The sequence below is a fragment of the Triturus cristatus genome, chromosome 2_1, assembly GCF_964204655.1.
Source record: "Triturus cristatus chromosome 2_1, aTriCri1.1, whole genome shotgun sequence".
NCBI classification, from domain to species: Eukaryota; Metazoa; Chordata; class Amphibia; order Caudata; family Salamandridae; genus Triturus; species Triturus cristatus.
Window position 1 is genome coordinate 926,544,085 of NC_140581.1, and position 10,093 is coordinate 926,554,177.

The window sequence follows — 10,093 nt, forward strand, 5'->3', positions numbered from 1 at the left end:
GATGAGGATAAGCCGCGGGAATTTGCGAAAATAATCTCGTCTGCGTACAGAGATTTGGGTCGTAGCTCTTTAGGAGTTAAGCCTGTGATCAAAACTCCCGAAATTAAGCAGCAGGGTAAGGCAGAAGCCTCTGGTAAGGATGACCGTCCAAACTTTCCGAAACAAAATTGGCGGTCAAAACAACAGGGAAAGCAGCAGCAGAAACAGGGCTCTCGGCCTGCCTCTCCCGTTCAGTCAGGTAGTGAACGCACTTATGATCTACGTGATCGTGCTACTATTAAGTCTCCAGATAGATTTCAGGTTTCTGAACAACGTTCTCCTCGTTCTTCACAGGAAACATTGGCTTCACAGTCCGGTGGCGGAGGCGGTGGCAAAGGTCGGGGTGCTCCACAAACACGAGACCAGCCCCGACAGACTGAAGGAAAAGGCAAGCAGGGCGAATTTGCACGACAAAGACCCCCGTTTCAGAAGAAGAAAGTGGCTGCTCTGACGCCAAGATATGCCTCAGATAGTGCGGACACAGCTTCGGAACCGGACATGGGCGCTGACGCTACTGGACAGCGCAGCGGAAATTACCATAGTCCGTCAAGCTCTGCGTCCATTTCTGGCGGCGACAGCAACTGATGTATTGGTTACTGTTGAAACAGCTGACACCAGAGTGGCTCCCCCTGACAGACTTTATGAAATAGTCTTATAAATTGAGGGTGACATACAACGTACAATAAAGGGGATTTTTTGGGATAATCTGACTACCACCTATGATATCCTCCTTGCGGAGGCAGATTGGCCCCCAGCCTTCATTTTGGAAGCTCCTAGAGGGGAGGAAGTAATCCTCCCGTCCTTTGCGCACACAGTGCCTAAGGACCAGGCTGAAGTGTACGCTGAGGAGTGGGCGCTGGCGCTTGCGCCGGCGGTGTATCGTACTCAGGTGGGTTGGGACAGACTGTCTCCCTGCCATGAGATTCCATTGCGGTCTATGCCCCAGCCTCAACCCCAATATCCCATGCGTCGTGAAGCTAGACCCCACGTCGCGGCAATCCTTGAACAGTTGGAATATCAGGGTGTTATTGAAACTTGTGTGTCCCCTATGAATAACCCTTTATTCACTGTGACGAAGCCTGACGGGTCGTACCGTTTAGTTTTGGATTACCGGCACCTAAATTCACATTGCCGGACCTGCGCGGTACAAAATACTCACAGCTCGGCTCTTGTCGACAGTCTCGTGCGTAAGAGATTTAAAAAGACACTTGACATTTCCAATGGCTTTTTTAGCCACAACCTGTCCACGCTGAGTAGCCAGTGGACGGCGTTTACTTCGGGCGGCAAACAGAAACAGTTTACAAGATTAGCCATGGGCTATAAAAACAGCCCTGGCGTCTTTTCCGCTCGCGTGGTCTCGCTCTTAGAAAGAATAGACCCCGACGCATACTCCTATGTTGACGATATCTACCTCACGGATGATGAGCTGATGCCGCATCTGTCTCGAGTCAACAATATAATAGTGAGTTTTGCTGACTATGGCTACAAATTTAATTTTGCGAAGTCTCACATCGCGGAATATACAGTGTTGTTTTTGGGCTACGAGCTCAACAACGAGGGTAAGGGATTGGCTCCTCACTTTCTGGAGAAGTGAGCATGCTTGTGTGCTCCTACGACACTGAAAAAATTACAATCTCTACTGGGCTTTCTGAATTTCGGCCGTACGTATATTCCTGATTATGCCCAGCGTATCAAGCCGCTATACGCCTTGGTACAACCTTCTTTTTCGAAGTCTAGCTGGCAACTAGAACATTCTGCTGTTTTACAGTCTTTACAGGCTGATCTTCTTGCATCAAAGTACTTGCTGACGCGTGATAACCGCACGAACCTGTTAATAAGAATAGTACCAGGCGCCGTGGGTTTCACGTATTTGACGTTCAATGAGGGCGATACCGTCCCCATTGCGTATAAATCACACTTGTACACCTCTGCTGAATTACGTTTTTCCACCGTCGAGAAAGTTCTGACGGCAGTACAGATGGCGATCCTTAAGGAACGCGCCCTGTCGCATGGAAAACAGATCTTGGTTGTAACACCGTATCCTGCCCTAGAGGCAGTGACTAAGGCAAGTGTACCAAATTCTAAAGCTTTGCATCCACGGTGGATACAATGGGCCACGACACTGACATCCCCGGATGTCACTTATATCTTTGACGCCTCTTTACAGACTCAGGAGTTCTTGCAGTATGAATTCGTTCATCCGGCTCCTCTGTCTTTGCGCCCGCTCGAAGAATACCATTGTGTCATATACACTGACGGCTCGGCGCAGCCCGCGATTGGATCAAAGCACGCCTATTCTGCGGCTTGCGCAATTGTCGTAGGTACATTCGTGAATGGTGAATTCCAATCTGATGCAGTGCATACGCAGTCATTGGGTGATTGTACCGCGCAATTGGCGGAGCTCCGGGCTCTGGTGCTTGCACTGGAGTTTGCTGATCCCCGAGTCACGACTCTTATAGTAAGTGACTCCTTTTATTGTGTCCAGTCCTACAATGCCAACTTACACTTCTGGTCTCAAAACGATTACCGAGATACCAAAGGTAGCACAATTAAGCATAAATTGCTTTGGGTTCGAGTGGCAGACTTTAACGAACGTCTCCCTCTTGTGAATGTTATTCACACTCTTGGTCACCAACGACTTGGTGTCCATGCTGTCGGTAACAGCTTGGCTGACGAGGCAGCAAAAACCGCAGTGGCTACATACTTAGTGGCAGCAGTTACAAGATCCAAAAGCAAGATTGATGATGACATCTTGGCAGCTATTGCTGCTACAGAGAAGGGAAGTGATTACCCGAAGGGTTTTCCTTCTCGTTATTTTTATCACTTAAGTCCTGATAACGTCCCGTTAGTGAGGATTAACGACGTTGGTGACAGAATTATTCCCAACGCGGACTGCAGACCAGCACTGATACTAGCAGCGCACGAGGGGTTGGCGTCAGCCCACGCCGGCGTGTCAGCTACTATATCTCTGTTACAACAACGTTACTGGTGGTTTGGTTTATATAAACAAGCGCGCGCTTATGTACTTGATTGTGACATTTGCCAACAGATTAAACCTTCCTCTGTTGCGCGCCCACCCCAGACACAGTTGTACATATCTAATAAACCATTTGGTTGTGTTTATTTAGATCACTGCGGTCCTTTTTCTTCTGATACTGCGTACAAGTATATCTTGGTTGCAGTGGATTCGTGCACACGTTTTCTCTGGGTATGGCCACAAAGGAGTGCTGACTAGCGGACTGTCATCAGGGATTTGCGTGTCTTTGTGGGAACTTTTGCGTGTGGTACCCTCCATTCTGATCAGGGCCCTGCGTTTGCCTCTAAGGCTTACAAGGAGGCTATGAGAAATTTGGGGGTCCTAGTCAAATTTTCGTCCCCCTGCCGACCTGAGGGTAATAGTGTGGTGGAGAGAATGAACCGTGACTTAAAGCAATCTTTGACAGCACGTGTTTTAGGCACAGGCCGGAACTGGCTAGCCCATTTGTATAACGTCCAACGTGCACTTAATAATCTCCCTAGAAGGTCTCTGGGTGGGCGGACCCCGTACATGATGCTCTTCGGAATCAGAATGTTTGTCCCAGACCTTGATGGTCTAGACATTGCGGCGTCGACCGCACCCTTTGACGTAGATGATCACTGTGCTGTTTTGCAGACTTTACAAGAAGCCAGAGACACTCTTTCAAAGGAACACTTGCCCTCCACGTCTGATGCTGAGCTTCAGATTCCGGTAGTCGGCTGGCTACCCCGAGTTGGAGACCTGGTCCGTGAGAAGGTGGAGAACAAGAAGGAGTTCGGCCCCTCTTATCGTGCACCGGTTCCAGTGCTTGGAGTGCAGGGTACAAGAACAGTCATTTTACCTCCACTTCCTGGTCGAAAAGAAAACAGGTACATCTCTATTGACAATGTCAAACTTCAGCGAGTGGCCGATACTTCTTAGTCTGACTCCAGCAGTTTCATGCCAGACGATGCAAAGAAATTCAATGTTGGTTCCTACTTCTAACACCTTGTCTGATGTTGCCATCGAGATGCAGTCAGTTACTGATCCCTTGTTACTACCACCGGCTGGTGGTCTGCCCGAAGAGACTGAGTATGCTTATCCTACAAATGGTCACTCGCCTGTTTTACAATCTACGGCAGTTGACCAGTCCCGTTTCTCCTTTGACACTAACTCATTGCCCTCCACCCCCCGTTCGAACATTGCTGTTTTTGCTAGATGGTTTAAAAGACATTTTTTGGTAACCCCTTGGACATACATCTGGCTGTTTCTTTTCAGTATTTTTTTGTTTATGTCCATTGGATTTGTAATAGTGTTTTTCCGCCTGGTGGATGGGCACTATCTCAAAGAGAGATCAACGATTAGACTCATCAATGGAACTTTGGCCCCCCACTCATCGTCCCACATCATGAAAAGGGACCAGACTGTTGTGAATATTACTGCCTGGCCCGTTTTGGATGGAATTGCGTGGGATGCTGTTAAATTTCAAATTCATGGTCCTACAGAGGTCATTAATGTACCTAATGTATTTCGTGTTTCTATGGGTGATGTGGTTAAGCAGAACATTCGTTCTGATGATTGGGATGTTCATGCCATTGAAGCACTGTTTTCTGATTTAAAATATTATGCCGCTTTTGATGCAGAAGATTTATATGAGAATGCGGCTAACTATGCAGAACAGTATTGTTTTCAACATTATGGCAATCACTTCCTGCATAAAGCTAATACATTTCGTAATTTTGTAAATCTTACCCAATGGGAACACTGCCCTACACCATCTTTAGGGAGTTCACCTACATTGGTTGATAAATATACTTATTTTACTGATTTCAGTGTTTCTAGCCCAACATCCTTTTATTTTAAGGTGATGCCTGAGTCTGCCTCAAAGGTTAGACTGACACACACCAAATTACTATATTCTAAGTCCTTTATGGATGAGTTGTCAATCAAAGGTTATGACCTGTGGAAGGCTACTATTGATCTTAAATCGGTTTGGGGTTCCAAACCGTGGCAGGTTCAGGGAACTGAAGCTTTACATCGTGCCTGTCTTATACCAAATCATATGTTGTTTTTGAATTCGACAATCTTCCAGACCACCTGTCTCGGATTGGCCACTACTAAAAAGCTAAATTTCCCCTCTGTGCCGGATCTGGGCGCTTACCCAAATTGGGATAACCACTCAGATCTGTCCCTTCCTGCTCTGCAGTTATTAGTTTCTAATACATCTTTCAATATTTCGAAATTTAGTAATGAAGGGTGGTTACTTTGGCAAAGCAGTTCCGATGCCTGTCAACGTCGTTTTCTGGGTCTGGAACCGGGGTATACGCAGCAACGCGTAGACCCTCGGTTTGTGTCCTCTCATACAGTAACTACCTACTCTGTAGGGAAATTATGTCAATCCTGGCTGCGACATTCCACCTTGGCATCTGTCAAAGTTCATTTATCAAAATTACATGACAAAATAGATTTGAATGATTTTGTTAAAGGTCCTGTGGGTGGCAGATCCAAGAGGTGGGCGTATGCTATTTACAACGAAGTGTGGAAATTGTCGCAAATTGAAGCGGCTTCTAGATTAAGGGCTATTGACCAAGCAAATATGGAAAAGGTATTAGCCGTTATTGATAACAGCATTAACACTCTTTCTTCAAGAATTTATACGTTAGACAATATTGTTTCTTCAATTGTTGATATTGTGCATGATGATGTGTCTGTATTATATCATGGTCAAAACCAGTTGCGTTCTGTTATGCAGTTTGCATGGACTTTACAAACGTTAAAGGCAGGAAAGGTCCCCTGGGACTATCTGAATACAACCTCGTTATTTCTTCCCTTTAACCTTACTGACAAACAACGGTTCATGTCCATGAAAGATGCTACATATTCATTGTTACATATTGAAAAATTGGAGCCGTTACCTTTCTCTATGGCAGAACTGAATTCGGCCACGTGGTTAATCCACGGGTTGATCACTCTCCCTTTTGCGCTTTTTAAGTTTACGTCCTGTATGAAACACTATGCTCTGGGTAGATATGAACAGCTGGGTACCGCTTTCATGCATGAGGTTTGGTCCCTCCCCTTTACGTATAGATGTACTAGAGACGGTACTGAGGTTTATCTGAAGGGTGAGGAATGTACCACGACACCAGATCATTCCTTGGTATGTAGGCACATTCAGTTGCACGGTGCTTGCAATGTTCACGCCCCGAATTTGGCCTGCGTCCTAAAAGGTATCCCAGTTCCAGTGGTTACACCATCTTTCACGCTGCTTGCAAACGGTAGTTATTTGATTTTGAATAATGAAGCTTGCTGTGGGATGTTAGTAGGGATCCCTTATATAGTTACTGTTTCGCAGAGAGTAGTCTGCTGCAATAATGTTCTATTTCCTCCCCCGCATGGGCGGCTGGATGTTTCTATCTGGCCTTCGATTCCGACCTTGAAAGCAGAGTTCAACAAGATGAGCAGAATAAGAGCTCTATTGTCCCAAAAGGAGGTGCCTTTGACTTCCTCCCGAGAAACATTTGTCCTTCACGTAGCAAATACACGCACTGAGGTACAGGCGCTTTTAAATACTGACCTCCCCCTGCATTTTGGAGCTTTGATCCAAACAATTTTCAATGCCTCGTCCACGACCGGCCTGGCTCATTTTTTTAAACTTGTGGGCTCCGGCCTCGTGACCTCCTTCCAAACTATATTTGGTGTAATTCCGGCATTTTTTCATTCTATATTCTCGAGCGTCTTTGGAGGTGTCCCGCTGATTCTGGCGCTGGTGGCAGGGGTGCTACTTTTGCTTTATATACTACGTAATGGCTGCTCTTCCTGTGCCACACGACAACCTGTCCCGTCTGCATCTTCTTCGTGACAGGATGCTTGACTATTATGGTACGCTGCCATTGGCGACTTTGAGCCTGGCGTATGGATTATCCTTCCGGTATTCATACTTCACCTGCGTGCAACCTGTTTTTCACTGCCTAGATTGTCCCTTTGAATGGCCTCTGGATTTGTGCTTAACCAACACGGTGTCTCCGGTGCCGGATTATGATCGACTGATGAGGCCCTTAGTGTCTCACGAGTTTGCCTGTTCTGGTGTTCGGATTATGGCCTGTGGTGCGGCGCATGGCATCCTGGGTAATTGGGACATCGCAAGGGCTGCTTATGATTTCTTGAATATGAGCTATCTGGAGGAACACGTCGGTTGCCCTCTGATCGTGCCAGAGGCTCTGCTTATTGAAGAACATGTATGTTCCTTTTCTTTGCTTAACTGGATGGCTGAAACTTTTGGTGGCAGTGCCAACGATTTTCTGTTGGAAGCTGTTGCTACGTATGCTGCATACACGTTCATGGATTGAGTGAACCGTCTTCTGATATGCTTTTTCCGCCCAGTCATGAACCTTACGTTACTTGTGACTATTGAGTGCTAGATGAAGCGTCTGTTTTGATTTTTTTCCCCTTTTTGAGGTTTTTTATATTTTTGCTTGTTTTCAATTTGAATTCGCCTTGTCCTGCTTTGTCGAAATTGAACTCTGCGTTCTCTCATTTCTTGCCTACTAAATAGTGCTTCGATCAAGGGGGCATGTAGTAAGGACTCCCTTGATACGTACATGCATTGTTAAGTTAGCATAACCACGTTAGATGTTAGAAAGCCATCTTGCTGCTTTTGCGCACGACCCTGCGTTTACATGTTATTGTTTAAACAAACTGCTGACTCGCGCTTTGCCTCACACGAGAGCAATCTGTTGTTACCATCCCGAGCTCTGCGCAGCGACCTTGGTCTGTACATGGTGTGACAAAACAGTCTGGGTTGTTAGACAATGCATGTTTTCCACTCTAGGTTGATCGACTCACTATTTAGCCATAACATACAGGCAGCTGCGAATACCTGAAAGCTGGTGCTTTTAATATTGCAGACATCATGTTTAATATTCAGACCGAAGACGAGCCTTCCTGCGAGAAGACTCCTGATGCTCCTGTGATGTGAATTCACTAAGCTGATCTTTGAGGTATGGGGTCCCCTATTCAAGCCTAAGAGACCTTCTATTAGCATAATAGTAATATTAGCTTCTTAATAAAAGGAAGGTGGTAGTATCCACTGTCATTTATAACACGATAACTCCTTTTCTATTCTATGGTATTGTAACGATGCTGATGGTTTTAATTATAATCATTTGTCTGCTTGTATTAGTCAAAGTACTGCATATGAGGACACGTGGTCTATAAAAATAAACTCTTTTTATTTTCACCGTGTCTCTGTTTTATTCTTGTTGTGGACTGATGTAAGAATAATATACGAACAGGTATTTCCGATTCCCACCATTCCTGAGTATGTACTGAGTCGCTTGTTCTGGGTTGTCTTTTCATTGGGATCGCCGAGCCAAATCTCGGATAACGAATGGGACACTTATGCTAGCCGGATACTGGGTTCTGGGTTCTGAGGTGAGTTTCTGGTACACCACAATTCACTGAGGTCCTGGGGTTCTACGCATAGTTCTGTGTATAAGCAGAATCCCTGCAACAGGAATTTGCCACAGTACATTGCGCAACAGCGGCTTAGTGCCAACTGTGCATACGCACTCATAAAGAGATGCGTTACTTACCAGAACTTCCATTACTTTACTATCCATCGATATTAGTAACACACAAACAAAAAGCACTTGAGTTCCTCAGTAAGACAACCATGAAGGACATCGATCCAGGAGGGGAGTTCCTTAAGCTAGATGATATACCCAGAACACAACGACACATCCCCCTACTGATTTTCACATGCTACCAACACCACGCTGCTGGGCAGGCAACAGTGCCTCAAAACCGTACGAATCTCCACCACTGCGTACACTACATACAGTGTTTACTACTACTACATGTAATGGGCTAATCATTAAGCTCTACACCGCCATGAAAAATGGCAGGCCAGCAACACCTGATATAGCAATAGAAAGGTGGAATACGCTACCGCTAACACCAACTGACTGGGCATTCTGATGCTCCCAAATCTCTAAATGTAACCTGTGTATAGTATATTTTCAATACCTTCATGAAATGGTTCACACCTGAGCAAAACTGCATTTGTTTGGGTAAAGGGAGGATGCATGCTGGAGGGGCACTGAGGCACATTCTATACATTTGCCATGGGAAGACCCTCAGTTTACCAATACTGGACATTGAATAATGATGCCCCATCCAACATGTTGCTGGAGCATGCAGAAATGCAACCACGCCTATGCTTCCTAGACTCTGTGAAGGTGATGCAACCAGCAACGCAACAACTGGTAGCAGTGGCATTAATGTCCAGAAGAAGAGTGGCGACATGCTTGGGTAAACGGGGAACACCCACAAAGCAGCAGGGGCAGCTGGTGAATTTTTAAAATGGTGAGGCGTAAATACCGCAACTGAAGTGAGTGAGCCTGACTATTCCTAGGTGGGGGTTGGGAAAGGAGCACATTGGTGCTTTTTTTGCCACAGTATTCACAATCAATTGGCCCAAAAGTTATATTCTTTATGATGCAGTTCTTAAGTGGTGCTTGTTAAATATTCCTATAAGGCACTGTAAAACAGCATGGAGTCACAACCAAATACTGCCTCAAGCAAAACCAAATTCATGCACATTTTAAATCGGGCTGTGTTTATAACCTCCCTCACACTCCTGACAGAAAGGCATACACATTTCGACAGAAAACTGAAAGCAGACATAACTTACAAAATGAATTCCCTTATAGATCTGGTGGCATACTAAGTGCATTCCCTTACCCCGGTACATGTTGTAATGATTTCCAATAAATTTTAATTTTTGATGGGGGTTGACGAGCTCAGGGACCATTGAAATGGATGGAACTCTATCACCTATATTAACCATTTATAAAGGTCGGCTTTAGCAGTCTGGTGACCTTGACTTGCCCAATTGCTGGTGCATCATCGGTCACTGTTAGTAGGTATGTGTAATACATTTAGGCGGACATCATCCACACTGGCTCATCGGTAGGAAAACAATAAAACATGAGGTGAAGGAAACACCTGCCAGATCGACTCAGCGGTATAGGGGAGTTTATGTATTACATATCTAGTTAA